Source organism: Eleutherodactylus coqui, unplaced genomic scaffold (assembly GCF_035609145.1).
Source record: "Eleutherodactylus coqui strain aEleCoq1 unplaced genomic scaffold, aEleCoq1.hap1 HAP1_SCAFFOLD_101, whole genome shotgun sequence".
In the NCBI taxonomy this organism is placed as follows: domain Eukaryota; kingdom Metazoa; phylum Chordata; class Amphibia; order Anura; family Eleutherodactylidae; genus Eleutherodactylus; species Eleutherodactylus coqui.
Window position 1 is genome coordinate 273,452 of NW_027102216.1, and position 14,370 is coordinate 287,821.

At 47.1% G+C, this 14,370-nt stretch overlaps 1 protein-coding gene and 5 non-coding genes across 6 annotated transcripts in view; all 6 read right to left on the reverse strand.

Moving 5' to 3' along the window:
• Positions 1-14,370, reverse strand: part of LOC136599461 (uncharacterized) — a 139,794-nt gene that overhangs the window by 32,691 nt on the left and 92,733 nt on the right. The gene's annotated exons all lie outside the window — the stretch shown is intronic.
• LOC136599598 (U2 spliceosomal RNA) lies at positions 2,108-2,298 on the reverse strand. Its single transcript, XR_010789135.1, has one exon. It is a non-coding gene; the product is annotated as a U2 spliceosomal RNA (small nuclear RNA).
• On the reverse strand, positions 4,945-5,135 carry LOC136599599 (U2 spliceosomal RNA). Its single transcript, XR_010789136.1, has one exon. It is a non-coding gene; the product is annotated as a U2 spliceosomal RNA (small nuclear RNA).
• LOC136599600 (U2 spliceosomal RNA) lies at positions 7,798-7,988 on the reverse strand. Its single transcript, XR_010789137.1, has one exon. It is a non-coding gene; the product is annotated as a U2 spliceosomal RNA (small nuclear RNA).
• Positions 10,638-10,828, reverse strand: LOC136599601 (U2 spliceosomal RNA). The gene has a single exon (XR_010789138.1). It is a non-coding gene; the product is annotated as a U2 spliceosomal RNA (small nuclear RNA).
• Positions 13,464-13,654, reverse strand: LOC136599602 (U2 spliceosomal RNA). The gene has a single exon (XR_010789139.1). It is a non-coding gene; the product is annotated as a U2 spliceosomal RNA (small nuclear RNA).

The following is a 14,370-nucleotide window of genomic DNA, read 5'->3' on the forward strand; positions in this document are numbered from 1 at the left end:
TACCTACAGATTTTATATTTTTTTTACATATATACATTATATATATATATATACATACATACATACATACATACATACACACACACACACACACACACACACACACACACACATACACACATATACACACACACATACAATCTTAAATCTATCTTTAATCTATATCTACAAAATCTGTAAATTAGAAATAATCCATATCTATATTCTACATAATTAATAAAGATAGATAGATAGATAGATAGATAGATAGATAGATAGATAGATAGATAGATAGACTCACATACATGCATACATACATACATACTGTATGCAATTGAGCCAGGTGTTTGGAAGGCTGACGATGTCACTCCTTTGTGATGTCATCAATTTAGAAGCATTAATACCGGGCTTGGCAGCCATTTCAGTCAGTCTCTGCTGCAGCTGGGAGACGGGAGATGGTCTTTATTTCCACCAAGAAGCTGCAGAACTACCGGTAACTGCATCATTTTTATTTTATTCAATATAGGTTTTATTGGTTTCATGGAGGGGGGGAAACTTTTGCCTTATCTCAAAGCAATGTAAAAATAACTTTGACAATGAAACTTAATAAATCAATTTCGAGTTGAACTATATCATGTTTGTCTGTGATATTTTATAAGGTCTACAAACAGGGGAATGAGGGGAGGGTAAGGGGGGGGGGGAGTGGTAAGGGAGGGTAGGTATCTATGACACGGGAGAAAGAGAAAATAAAACAAAAAGGGGGGGGGGGGGGGGCTCCGGAATTGTTGTTTCTCTTTACAATTGTGGTTTAAACGTGTTACTCACATGTCCCTGTCTGTAACCACTTGGTAAATAGGGGTGAGCTCCGGGCATCTATCCATATCGCCCAGGTGTGATACAATTTATCATAGCCTGACGGCTCATCTAGAAGCCTCGTTCTCTCCATACGCTCTATTTCGTGGATCATTGTTATTTTTAGTGGAGTGCATTTTTTATGCAGCACACAAGGGGGAGACAGCGGCCTACCAAAATCTAGTTGGCTGCTGCTGTGGCTTTCTTTTTTTTAAAAAAAGGTAGGTTCCGTTCTTCCATGGTGAGGAATAGGCAGGGAGGTTCCGTTTTTGCCAGCTGGGGAATGCTTATAGGCAAGGCCTTATCCCTGGTGGTGCATGTAACGTTAGACCACGTTTCAGCATTCAGTCAGTCAGTGGCTGACAAACGAGCTCCATGCAAGTTTACATTAAACAGACACATTTCTTTCTTTACTGTATTGACTGCGGTCTGTAATCGAGCGGTTGAACTGTTTCTGTGTCCATGCATTGAATAAAGCAATACATCCTTGTAAAGTAGACGTCCGTTCGTTGGAGTTCTTTGCTCCCCGAGTGTTGCTCCATCTCTAAACGTTGGCCTGGATCTTCATGGACGAATACTGCCCATCCCACGTGGAGCGTGTATCTCAGCCCGCGTGGAGTGCTGCAGTCCAATGAGGTATTCCGTGCTACATAGCAAGCCTTGGGCCTGTGTGATTGGGGGTCCGCTGCTGTCTGTCCACTCTGAAGCGCGCATCCGGGGCCGGCCGCTTTTCGACTACCAGCGACTGCAGGTCACACACACAGGCTGGTTGGAATGGCCTAGCATTATCCTGATCTGGAGGTGTAACTTGAAGCTGCGGGGCCCGAGTACAAAGTCTGGAACTGGGCCCCCAAACTATAAAGCTTCATTGATAGCATTGGTTTACAATGTGGGGAAGAGAGACTTTATGGGCCCCCTGGGGCTCCGGGCCCCCTGCACATACACCCATGACCCGAATACGTGAAGCATACAGACGCAGGCTGCCAGGATACGCTGTGCCTGCCCGATGTTTCCAACTTGGCTATTAGCGCAGCGGTAGGTACGAACTATAGAGTGCGGCTGCCATATGAACTGGTGTGTGTGTTGTTTTGCTTCCAGTTGTACCTGTGCTGTGCACACTCTGGCAGACGCAGCTGCTCAGTGGATACAATGTTGCGAGCAGACGGGCTGAGTGTCAATCAAAGTGCTTGGGTGGTGGTAGCAGCAGCCGCCACAGCTGCGCTGCACCTCTTGCTCGTCAGTTTTGTTTTTCTGCTTTTGGAAACTGCTGTAGGAAAGGGGGTGCACCGGTCCTGGAGGTACTGCAATACCAGGTCAATGCGTGGAGTGGACAGAGCAAGCTCTTTTTCCAGCTCCCTGTTCTAAAAATCCATTTAATATATGGTCCCCAGATAGGGGACGTATCAGATATTAAACTGATAAGAACAGATACTACACTTGATCTTAGCCAAAAGGCCGAGAAGCGATAACCCGAAATGGGTTTCACCTGTAGCCCGGTCCGCCCAACTCCACTTCCAAGGCTTGAGGCAACACGCTCAGCCAGCACTCTGGGCGCACCCACAATGCACCCAGGCAGCTGGGAGAGCTATGAAAACTTTCCATAGCCCCGCCCCACGCCTTCTCAACCGCGCCCAGCCTCACACCCTCAGTCCTTCCTCTTGCACCGTGCTCACGCATCCTAGGCTTGCAGAGCCTGCTGCTGCAGGACTCGTCAGCTCCCTACAAACGAGGGTTAAGCCGGCGATGACACTAGAAGCAAGCACTAGTTTGTCTCTGAAGGTGCGTCGGCCGGTCGGTTGGAGGGATCTCTTCGGCCAGCCGCATTTCGAGTAGGGACGGATGGAAACTTTTTACCTAAAATAAGGGAAATTGGCTTCGGCCCCATAGGGCTTTATTGCCTTCCCCTGGGCCAGCATTAGTAGACCCTAGTAAGGAGAATATTAGAGCGGCATGGTCATCCGAAGAACTTAAAAACATACAGCAGGCCTTTTTTGCCCGCCCGCCATACATACATACATACCTACAGATTTTATATTTTTTTTACATATATACATTATATATATATATATACATACATACATACATACATACATACACACACACACACACACACACACACACACACACATACACACATATACACACACACATACAATCTTAAATCTATCTTTAATCTATATCTACAAAATCTGTAAATTAGAAATAATCCATATCTATATTCTACATAATTAATAAAGATAGATAGATAGATAGATAGATAGATAGATAGATAGACTCACATACATGCATACATACATACATACTGTATGCAATTGAGCCAGGTGTTTGGAAGGCTGACGATGTCACTCCTTTGTGATGTCATCAATTTAGAAGCATTAATACCGGGCTTGGCAGCCATTTCAGTCAGTCTCTGCTGCAGCTGGGAGACGGGAGATGGTCTTTATTTCCACCAAGAAGCTGCAGAACTACCGGTAACTGCATCATTTTTATTTTATTCAATATAGGTTTTATTGGTTTCATGGAGGGGGGGAAACTTTTGCCTTATCTCAAAGCAATGTAAAAATAACTTTGACAATGAAACTTAATAAATCAATTTCGAGTTGAACTATATCATGTTTGTCTGTGATATTTTATAAGGTCTACAAACAGGGGAATGAGGGGAGGGTAAGGGGGGGGGGGAGTGGTAAGGGAGGGTAGGTATCTATGACACGGGAGAAAGAGAAAATAAAACAAAAAGGGGGGGGGGGGGGGGGGGCGGGCTCCGGAATTGTTGTTTCTCTTTACAATTGTGGTTTAAACGTGTTACTCACATGTCCCTGTCTGTAACCACTTGGTAAATAGGGGTGAGCTCCGGGCATCTATCCATATCGCCCAGGTGTGATACAATTTATCATAGCCTGACGGCTCATCTAGAAGCCTCGTTCTCTCCATACGCTCTATTTCGTGGATCATTGTTATTTTTAGTGGAGTGCATTTTTTATGCAGCACACAAGGGGGAGACAGCGGCCTACCAAAATCTAGTTGGCTGCTGCTGTGGCTTTCTTTTTTTTAAAAAAAGGTAGGTTCCGTTCTTCCATGGTGAGGAATAGGCAGGGAGGTTCCGTTTTTGCCAGCTGGGGAATGCTTATAGGCAAGGCCTTATCCCTGGTGGTGCATGTAACGTTAGACCACGTTTCAGCATTCAGTCAGTCAGTGGCTGACAAACGAGCTCCATGCAAGTTTACATTAAACAGACACATTTCTTTCTTTACTGTATTGACTGCGGTCTGTAATCGAGCGGTTGAACTGTTTCTGTGTCCATGCATTGAATAAAGCAATACATCCTTGTAAAGTAGACGTCCGTTCGTTGGAGTTCTTTGCTCCCCGAGTGTTGCTCCATCTCTAAACGTTGGCCTGGATCTTCATGGACGAATACTGCCCATCCCACGTGGAGCGTGTATCTCAGCCCGCGTGGAGTGCTGCAGTCCAATGAGGTATTCCGTGCTACATAGCAAGCCTTGGGCCTGTGTGATTGGGGGTCCGCTGCTGTCTGTCCACTCTGAAGCGCGCATCCGGGGCCGGCCGCTTTTCGACTACCAGCGACTGCAGGTCACACACACAGGCTGGTTGGAATGGCCTAGCATTATCCTGATCTGGAGGTGTAACTTGAAGCTGCGGGGCCCCAGTACAAAGTCTGGAACTGGGCCCCCAAACTATAAAGCTTCATTGATAGCATTGGTTTACAATGTGGGGAAGAGAGACTTTATGGGCCCCCTGGGGCTCCGGGCCCCCTGCACATACACCCATGACCCGAATACGTGAAGCATACAGACGCAGGCTGCCAGGATACGCTGTGCCTGCCCGATGTTTCCAACTTGGCTATTAGCGCAGCGGTAGGTACGAACTATAGAGTGCGGCTGCCATATGAACTGGTGTGTGTGTTGTTTTGCTTCCAGTTGTACCTGTGCTGTGCACACTCTGGCAGACGCAGCTGCTCAGTGGATACAATGTTGCGAGCAGACGGGCTGAGTGTCAATCAAAGTGCTTGGGTGGTGGTAGCAGCAGCCGCCACAGCTGCGCTGCACCTCTTGCTCGTCAGTTTTGTTTTTCTGCTTTTGGAAACTGCTGTAGGAAAGGGGGTGCACCGGTCCTGGAGGTACTGCAATACCAGGTCAATGCGTGGAGTGGACAGAGCAAGCTCTTTTTCCAGCTCCCTGTTCTAAAAATCCATTTAATATATGGTCCCCAGATAGGGGACGTATCAGATATTAAACTGATAAGAACAGATACTACACTTGATCTTAGCCAAAAGGCCGAGAAGCGATAACCCGAAATGGGTTTCACCTGTAGCCCGGTCCGCCCAACTCCACTTCCAAGGCTTGAGGCAACACGCTCAGCCAGCACTCTGGGCGCACCCACAATGCACCCAGGCAGCTGGGAGAGCTATTAAAACTTTCCATAGCCCCGCCCCACGCCTTCTCAACCGCGCCCAGCCTCACACCCTCAGTCCTTCCTCTTGCACCGTGCTCACGCATCCTAGGCTTGCAGAGCCTGCTGCTGCAGGACTCGTCAGCTCCCTACAAACGAGGGTTAAGCCGGCGATGACACTAGAAGCAAGCACTAGTTTGTCTCTGAAGGTGCGTCGGCCGGTCGGTTGGAGGGATCTCTTCGGCCAGCCGCATTTCGAGTAGGGACGGATGGAAACTTTTTACCTAAAATAAGGGAAATTGGCTTCGGCCCCATAGGGCTTTATTGCCTTCCCCTGGGCCAGCATTAGTAGACCCTAGTAAGGAGAATATTAGAGCGGCATGGTCATCCGAAGAACTTAAAAACATACAGCAGGCCTTTTTTGCCCGCCCGCCATACATACATACATACCTACAGATTTTATATTTTTTTTACATATATACATTATATATATATATATACATACATACATACATACATACATACACACACACACACACACACACACACACACATACACACATATACACACACACATACAATCTTAAATCTATCTTTAATCTATATCTACAAAATCTGTAAATTAGAAATAATCCATATCTATATTCTACATAATTAATAAAGATAGATAGATAGATAGATAGATAGATAGATAGATAGATAGATAGATAGATAGATAGATAGATAGACTCACATACATGCATACATACATACATACTGTATGCAATTGAGCCAGGTGTTTGGAAGGCTGACGATGTCACTCCTTTGTGATGTCATCAATTTAGAAGCATTAATACCGGGCTTGGCAGCCATTTCAGTCAGTCTCTGCTGCAGCTGGGAGACGGGAGATGGTCTTTATTTCCACCAAGAAGCTGCAGAACTACCGGTAACTGCATCATTTTTATTTTATTCAATATAGGTTTTATTGGTTTCATGGAGGGGGGGAAACTTTTGCCTTATCTCAAAGCAATGTAAAAATAACTTTGACAATGAAACTTAATAAATCAATTTCGAGTTGAACTATATCATGTTTGTCTGTGATATTTTATAAGGTCTACAAACAGGGGAATGAGGGGAGGGTAAGGGGGGGGGGGAGTGGTAAGGGAGGGTAGGTATCTATGACACGGGAGAAAGAGAAAATAAAACAAAAAGGGGGGGGGGGGGGGGCTCCGGAATTGTTGCTTCTCTTTACAATTGTGGTTTAAACGTGTTACTCACATGTCCCTGTCTGTAACCACTTGGTAAATAGGGGTGAGCTCCGGGCATCTATCCATATCGCCCAGGTGTGATACAATTTATCATAGCCTGACGGCTCATCTAGCAGCCTCGTTCTCTCCATACGCTCTATTTCGTGGATCATTGTTATTTTTAGTGGAGTGCATTTTTTATGCAGCACACAAGGGGGAGACAGCGGCCTACCAAAATCTAGTTGGCTGCTGCTGTGGCTTTCTTTTTTTAAAAAAAGGTAGGTTCCGTTCTTCCATGGTGAGGAATAGGCAGGGAGGTTCCGTTTTTGCCAGCTGGGGAATGCTTATAGGCAAGGCCTTATCCCTGGTGGTGCATGTAACGTTAGACCACGTTTCAGCATTCAGTCAGTCAGTGGCTGACAAACGAGCTCCATGCAAGTTTACATTAAACAGACACATTTCTTTCTTTACTGTATTGACTGCGGTCTGTAATCGAGCGGTTGAACTGTTTCTGTGTCCATGCATTGAATAAAGCAATACATCCTTGTAAAGTAGACGTCCGTTCGTTGGAGTTCTTTGCTCCCCGAGTGTTGCTCCATCTCTAAACGTTGGCCTGGATCTTCATGGACGAATACTGCCCATCCCACGTGGAGCGTGTATCTCAGCCCGCGTGGAGTGCTGCAGTCCAATGAGGTATTCCGTGCTACATAGCAAGCCTTGGGCCTGTGTGATTGGGGGTCCGCTGCTGTCTGTCCACTCTGAAGCGCGCATCCGGGGCCGGCCGCTTTTCGACTACCAGCGACTGCAGGTCACACACACAGGCTGGTTGGAATGGCCTAGCATTATCCTGATCTGGAGGTGTAACTTGAAGCTGCGGGGCCCGAGTACAAAGTCTGGAACTGGGCCCCCAAACTATAAAGCTTCATTGATAGCATTGGTTTACAATGTGGGGAAGAGAGACTTTATGGGCCCCCTGGGGCTCCGGGCCCCCTGCACATACACCCATGACCCGAATACGTGAAGCATACAGACGCAGGCTGCCAGGATACGCTGTGCCTGCCCGATGTTTCCAACTTGGCTATTAGCGCAGCGGTAGGTACGAACTATAGAGTGCGGCTGCCATATGAACTGGTGTGTGTGTTGTTTTGCTTCCAGTTGTACCTGTGCTGTGCACACTCTGGCAGACGCAGCTGCTCAGTGGATACAATGTTGCGAGCAGACGGGCTGAGTGTCAATCAAAGTGCTTGGGTGGTGGTAGCAGCAGCCGCCACAGCTGCGCTGCACCTCTTGCTCGTCAGTTTTGTTTTTCTGCTTTTGGAAACTGCTGTAGGAAAGGGGGTGCACCGGTCCTGGAGGTACTGCAATACCAGGTCAATGCGTGGAGTGGACAGAGCAAGCTCTTTTTCCAGCTCCCTGTTCTAAAAATCCATTTAATATATGGTCCCCAGATAGGGGACGTATCAGATATTAAACTGATAAGAACAGATACTACACTTGATCTTAGCCAAAAGGCCGAGAAGCGATAACCCGAAATGGGTTTCACCTGTAGCCCGGTCCGCCCAACTCCACTTCCAAGGCTTGAGGCAACACGCTCAGCCAGCACTCTGGGCGCACCCACAATGCACCCAGGCAGCTGGGAGAGCTATGAAAACTTTCCATAGCCCCGCCCCACGCCTTCTCAACCGCGCCCAGCCTCACACCCTCAGTCCTTCCTCTTGCACCGTGCTCACGCATCCTAGGCTTGCAGAGCCTGCTGCTGCAGGACTCGTCAGCTCCCTACAAACGAGGGTTAAGCCGGCGATGACACTAGAAGCAAGCACTAGTTTGTCTCTGAAGGTGCGTCGGCCGGTCGGTTGGAGGGATCTCTTCGGCCAGCCGCATTTCGAGTAGGGACGGATGGAAACTTTTTACCTAAAATAAGGGAAATTGGCTTCGGCCCCATAGGGCTTTATTGCCTTCCCCTGGGCCAGCATTAGTAGACCCTAGTAAGGAGAATATTAGAGCGGCATGGTCATCCGAAGAACTTAAAAACATACAGCAGGCCTTTTTTGCCCGCCCGCCATACATACATACATACCTACAGATTTTATATTTTTTTTACATATATACATTATATATATATATATACATACATACATACATACATACATACACACACACACACACACACACACACACACACACATACACACATATACACACACACATACAATCTTAAATCTATCTTTAATCTATATCTACAAAATCTGTAAATTAGAAATAATCCATATCTATATTCTACATAATTAATAAAGATAGATAGATAGATAGATAGATAGATAGATAGATAGATAGATAGACTCACATACATGCATACATACATACATACTGTATGCAATTGAGCCAGGTGTTTGGAAGGCTGACGATGTCACTCCTTTGTGATGTCATCAATTTAGAAGCATTAATACCGGGCTTGGCAGCCATTTCAGTCAGTCTCTGCTGCAGCTGGGAGACGGGAGATGGTCTTTATTTCCACCAAGAAGCTGCAGAACTACCGGTAACTGCATCATTTTTATTTTATTCAATATAGGTTTTATTGGTTTCATGGAGGGGGGGAAACTTTTGCCTTATCTCAAAGCAATGTAAAAATAACTTTGACAATGAAACTTAATAAATCAATTTCGAGTTGAACTATATCATGTTTGTCTGTGATATTTTATAAGGTCTACAAACAGGGGAATGAGGGGAGGGTAAGGGGGGGGGGGAGTGGTAAGGGAGGGTAGGTATCTATGACACGGGAGAAAGAGAAAATAAAACAAAAAGGGGGGGGGGGGGGCGGGCTCCGGAATTGTTGTTTCTCTTTACAATTGTGGTTTAAACGTGTTACTCACATGTCCCTGTCTGTAACCACTTGGTAAATAGGGGTGAGCTCCGGGCATCTATCCATATCGCCCAGGTGTGATACAATTTATCATAGCCTGACGGCTCATCTAGAAGCCTCGTTCTCTCCATACGCTCTATTTCGTGGATCATTGTTATTTTTAGTGGAGTGCATTTTTTATGCAGCACACAAGGGGGAGACAGCGGCCTACCAAAATCTAGTTGGCTGCTGCTGTGGCTTTCTTTTTTTTAAAAAAAGGTAGGTTCCGTTCTTCCATGGTGAGGAATAGGCAGGGAGGTTCCGTTTTTGCCAGCTGGGGAATGCTTATAGGCAAGGCCTTATCCCTGGTGGTGCATGTAACGTTAGACCACGTTTCAGCATTCAGTCAGTCAGTGGCTGACAAACGAGCTCCATGCAAGTTTACATTAAACAGACACATTTCTTTCTTTACTGTATTGACTGCGGTCTGTAATCGAGCGGTTGAACTGTTTCTGTGTCCATGCATTGAATAAAGCAATACATCCTTGTAAAGTAGACGTCCGTTCGTTGGAGTTCTTTGCTCCCCGAGTGTTGCTCCATCTCTAAACGTTGGCCTGGATCTTCATGGACGAATACTGCCCATCCCACGTGGAGCGTGTATCTCAGCCCGCGTGGAGTGCTGCAGTCCAATGAGGTATTCCGTGCTACATAGCAAGCCTTGGGCCTGTGTGATTGGGGGTCCGCTGCTGTCTGTCCACTCTGAAGCGCGCATCCGGGGCCGGACGCTTTTCGACTACCAGCGACTGCAGGTCACACACACAGGCTGGTTGGAATGGCCTAGCATTATCCTGATCTGGAGGTGTAACTTGAAGCTGCGGGGCCCCAGTACAAAGTCTGGAACTGGGCCCCCAAACTATAAAGCTTCATTGATAGCATTGGTTTACAATGTGGGGAAGAGAGACTTTATGGGCCCCCTGGGGCTCCGGGCCCCCTGCACATACACCCATGACCCGAATACGTGAAGCATACAGACGCAGGCTGCCAGGATACGCTGTGCCTGCCCGATGTTTCCAACTTGGCTATTAGCGCAGCGGTAGGTACGAACTATAGAGTGCGGCTGCCATATGAACTGGTGTGTGTGTTGTTTTGCTTCCAGTTGTACCTGTGCTGTGCACACTCTGGCAGACGCAGCTGCTCAGTGGATACAATGTTGCGAGCAGACGGGCTGAGTGTCAATCAAAGTGCTTGGGTGGTGGTAGCAGCAGCCGCCACAGCTGCGCTGCACCTCTTGCTCGTCAGTTTTGTTTTTCTGCTTTTGGAAACTGCTGTAGGAAAGGGGGTGCACCGGTCCTGGAGGTACTGCAATACCAGGTCAATGCGTGGAGTGGACAGAGCAAGCTCTTTTTCCAGCTCCCTGTTCTAAAAATCCATTTAATATATGGTCCCCAGATAGGGGACGTATCAGATATTAAACTGATAAGAACAGATACTACACTTGATCTTAGCCAAAAGGCCGAGAAGCGATAACCCGAAATGGGTTTCACCTGTAGCCCGGTCCGCCCAACTCCACTTCCAAGGCTTGAGGCAACACGCTCAGCCAGCACTCTGGGCGCACCCACAATGCACCCAGGCAGCTGGGAGAGCTATGAAAACTTTCCATAGCCCCGCCCCACGCCTTCTCAACCGCGCCCAGCCTCACACCCTCAGTCCTTCCTCTTGCACCGTGCTCACGCATCCTAGGCTTGCAGAGCCTGCTGCTGCAGGACTCGTCAGCTCCCTACAAACGAGGGTTAAGCCGGCGATGACACTAGAAGCAAGCACTAGTTTGTCTCTGAAGGTGCGTCGGCCGGTCGGTTGGAGGGATCTCTTCGGCCAGCCGCATTTCGAGTAGGGACGGATGGAAACTTTTTACCTAAAATAAGGGAAATTGGCTTCGGCCCCATAGGGCTTTATTGCCTTCCCCTGGGCCAGCATTAGTAGACCCTAGTAAGGAGAATATTAGAGCGGCATGGTCATCCGAAGAACTTAAAAACATACAGCAGGCCTTTTTTGCCCGCCCGCCATACATACATACATACCTACAGATTTTATATTTTTTTTACATATATACATTATATATATATATATACATACATACATACATACATACATACACACACACACACACACACACACACACACATACACACATATACACACACACATACAATCTTAAATCTATCTTTAATCTATATCTACAAAATCTGTAAATTAGAAATAATCCATATCTATATTCTACATAATTAATAAAGATAGATAGATAGATAGATAGATAGATAGATAGACTCACATACATGCATACATACATACATACTGTATGCAATTGAGCCAGGTGTTTGGAAGGCTGACGATGTCACTCCTTTGTGATGTCATCAATTTAGAAGCATTAATACCGGGCTTGGCAGCCATTTCAGTCAGTCTCTGCTGCAGCTGGGAGACGGGAGATGGTCTTTATTTCCACCAAGAAGCTGCAGAACTACCGGTAACTGCATCATTTTTATTTTATTCAATATAGGTTTTATTGGTTTCATGGAGGGGGGGAAACTTTTGCCTTATCTCAAAGCAATGTAAAAATAACTTTGACAATGAAACTTAATAAATCAATTTCGAGTTGAACTATATCATGTTTGTCTGTGATATTTTATAAGGTCTACAAACAGGGGAATGAGGGGAGGGTAAGGGGGGGGGGGGAGTGGTAAGGGAGGGTAGGTATCTATGACACGGGAGAAAGAGAAAATAAAACAAAAAGGGGGGGGGGGGGGGCGGGCTCCGGAATTGTTGTTTCTCTTTACAATTGTGGTTTAAACGTGTTACTCACATGTCCCTGTCTGTAACCACTTGGTAAATAGGGGTGAGCTCCGGGCATCTATCCATATCGCCCAGGTGTGATACAATTTATCATAGCCTGACGGCTCATCTAGAAGCCTCGTTCTCTCCATACGCTCTATTTCGTGGATCATTGTTATTTTTAGTGGAGTGCATTTTTTATGCAGCACACAAGGGGGAGACAGCGGCCTACCAAAATCTAGTTGGCTGCTGCTGTGGCTTTCTTTTTTTTAAAAAAAGGTAGGTTCCGTTCTTCCATGGTGAGGAATAGGCAGGGAGGTTCCGTTTTTGCCAGCTGGGGAATGCTTATAGGCAAGGCCTTATCCCTGGTGGTGCATGTAACGTTAGACCACGTTTCAGCATTCAGTCAGTCAGTGGCTGACAAACGAGCTCCATGCAAGTTTACATTAAACAGACACATTTCTTTCTTTACTGTATTGACTGCGGTCTGTAATCGAGCGGTTGAACTGTTTCTGTGTCCATGCATTGAATAAAGCAATACATCCTTGTAAAGTAGACGTCCGTTCGTTGGAGTTCTTTGCTCCCCGAGTGTTGCTCCATCTCTAAACGTTGGCCTGGATCTTCATGGACGAATACTGCCCATCCCACGTGGAGCGTGTATCTCAGCCCGCGTGGAGTGCTGCAGTCCAATGAGGTATTCCGTGCTACATAGCAAGCCTTGGGCCTGTGTGATTGGGGGTCCGCTGCTGTCTGTCCACTCTGAAGCGCGCATCCGGGGCCGGCCGCTTTTCGACTACCAGCGACTGCAGGTCACACACACAGGCTGGTTGGAATGGCCTAGCATTATCCTGATCTGGAGGTGTAACTTGAAGCTGCGGGGCCCGAGTACAAAGTCTGGAACTGGGCCCCCAAACTATAAAGCTTCATTGATAGCATTGGTTTACAATGTGGGGAAGAGAGACTTTATGGGCCCCCTGGGGCTCCGGGCCCCCTGCACATACACCCATGACCCGAATACGTGAAGCATACAGACGCAGGCTGCCAGGATACGCTGTGCCTGCCCGATGTTTCCAACTTGGCTATTAGCGCAGCGGTAGGTACGAACTATAGAGTGCGGCTGCCATATGAACTGGTGTGTGTGTTGTTTTGCTTCCAGTTGTACCTGTGCTGTGCACACTCTGGCAGACGCAGCTGCTCAGTGGATACAATGTTGCGAGCAGACGGGCTGAGTGTCAATCAAAGTGCTTGGGTGGTGGTAGCAGCAGCCGCCACAGCTGCGCTGCACCTCTTGCTCGTCAGTTTTGTTTTTCTGCTTTTGGAAACTGCTGTAGGAAAGGGGGTGCACCGGTCCTGGAGGTACTGCAATACCAGGTCAATGCGTGGAGTGGACAGAGCAAGCTCTTTTTCCAGCTCCCTGTTCTAAAAATCCATTTAATATATGGTCCCCAGATAGGGGACGTATCAGATATTAAACTGATAAGAACAGATACTACACTTGATCTTAGCCAAAAGGCCGAGAAGCGATAACCCGAAATGGGTTTCACCTGTAGCCCGGTCCGCCCAACTCCACTTCCAAGGCTTGAGGCAACACGCTCAGCCAGCACTCTGGGCGCACCCACAATGCACCCAGGCAGCTGGGAGAGCTATGAAAACTTTCCATAGCCCCGCCCCACGCCTTCTCAACCGCGCCCAGCCTCACACCCTCAGTCCTTCCTCTTGCACCGTGCTCACGCATCCTAGGCTTGCAGAGCCTGCTGCTGCAGGACTCGTCAGCTCCCTACAAACGAGGGTTAAGCCGGCGATGACACTAGAAGCAAGCACTAGTTTGTCTCTGAAGGTGCGTCGGCCGGTCGGTTGGAGGGATCTCTTCGGCCAGCCGCATTTCGAGTAGGGACGGATGGAAACTTTTTACCTAAAATAAGGGAAATTGGCTTCGGCCCCATAGGGCTTTATTGCCTTCCCCTGGGCCAGCATTAGTAGACCCTAGTAAGGAGAATATTAGAGCGGCATGGTCATCCGAAGAACTTAAAAACATACAGCAGGCCTTTTTTGCCCGCCCGCCATACATACATACATACCTACAGATTTTATATTTTTTTTACATATATACATTATATATATATATATACATACATACATACATACATACATACACACACACACACACACACACACACACACACACACATACACACATATACACACACACATACAATCTTAAATCTATCTTTAATCTATATC